We start from the raw sequence: 1,272 nt of genomic DNA, 5'->3' as shown, positions 1-1,272 counted from the left end.
ACTAACTAAATGGTTGCCGCTCCATTATGTGTGAATCTCACCCTTCTGCTACTGGCTCATCCAAGCATTGAAATCAACTTGGGCAAACACAGTGGTGGAGCAGTTGTCCTTTTTAGGTCTCTTCTAAGCCAGCACATGTGCTGCTCTGGCGAGACTTTTAGTAAGTGGGCTTCAGAAAATGCTACCACACGCTTTTGCTTGTGGCAGCCTAGAGCTTACGGTTATGCGCGCGGGCGCGCGCTTACGAGCACAGGTGCCATCTAGTGGCCACCCTTACAGCCTGCGATCACTTTCACTTTCGCGGCCGCATCACTTTCACGGCTGCGTGGCCAATGCTTTTTTAGTCTAGACCTTGGCTGGCTTGTTTTTTCAGAACACATTAGTTAGGTGTATTTAATAGCCAACATTTGTGGTTTAGCATATAGGGTGCTTTTGTACCATTTTAGTCTTGGCCTCCAGAAATGTAAAAATGGTATTGTGCCACAGCTTAACTTCTGAACTTACTGTCTAGAAATTTGTCCCATTGGCTTACTATTGGCAAGGTTCGAATCAGGTGGTTTTTGTCCCCTTTTGGATTTCCATGCCACCATTCGCCTGCTCTTCACTTGCAGCACTGATGACAATGTCCTTACTAAAAGTGATGTACAAAGGGCGCAGATGCTCATGCTGTGCACCCAAAGATTCTAGCTTTTATCTGGATATTGCCCTTCATATTATGTACGTACACCTTGCCTGCAACGGTGTGCCCTCTTTCCCTCTGGCGCTTTATGCTGGCCACTCCCCTTCAGTATGTGCTGCTTTTACTGTCTTGTTTAAAGACCTACTGTTTTTATTATATATACACATCATTTCAATTTGCAATGTTATTGGTAACTTCGTGCCCAGTGGTTTCTGAAGACTGTTTATTTGTGCAGCACTTCAGGTTTAAAAAATGGGCCAACAGTAATGCTGTGATTTTATGCATAGTATCTGTCGTTATTCTGCAGCCTCCATAGCCCGGTCAGAGTTACACTTTTCTCGTGAACCTGATTTCTTATTGACTGCTTTTGTATTTGTGGCTGATGTAGCTTGGAGAATTCTCACTGGTGTAGGGGCACAAATTGACACGCCGGTAGGTTTTCATTTGCTCGTCCTTCAATGAAGCCTCCTGTAGCTACTAAGCCATGTCACATTAGTCATTCTTTCAGAGCTATAGGAAATTATGCCTCATCCGTTGGTTGCTACCTGCCTCAGTGCTGCCTCAGTGCTGAGCCTTGGACATGGGCAATGACC

The 1,272-nt window shown here is 45.2% G+C and overlaps 1 non-coding gene across 1 annotated transcript; it reads left to right on the top strand.

Moving 5' to 3' along the window:
• Nucleotides 1-879: 879 nt before the first annotated feature.
• Nucleotides 880-1,014, top strand: LOC144774653 (small nucleolar RNA SNORA84). Its single transcript, XR_013600415.1, has one exon. It is a non-coding gene; the product is annotated as a small nucleolar RNA SNORA84 (small nucleolar RNA).
• The last annotated feature ends 258 nt before the right edge of the window (nt 1,015-1,272 follow it).

The sequence above is a fragment of the Lissotriton helveticus genome, chromosome 8 (genome assembly GCF_964261635.1).
Source record: "Lissotriton helveticus chromosome 8, aLisHel1.1, whole genome shotgun sequence".
NCBI lineage: Eukaryota > Metazoa > Chordata > Amphibia > Caudata > Salamandridae > Lissotriton > Lissotriton helveticus.
This window is presented reverse-complemented; position numbering and strand designations above follow the sequence as displayed.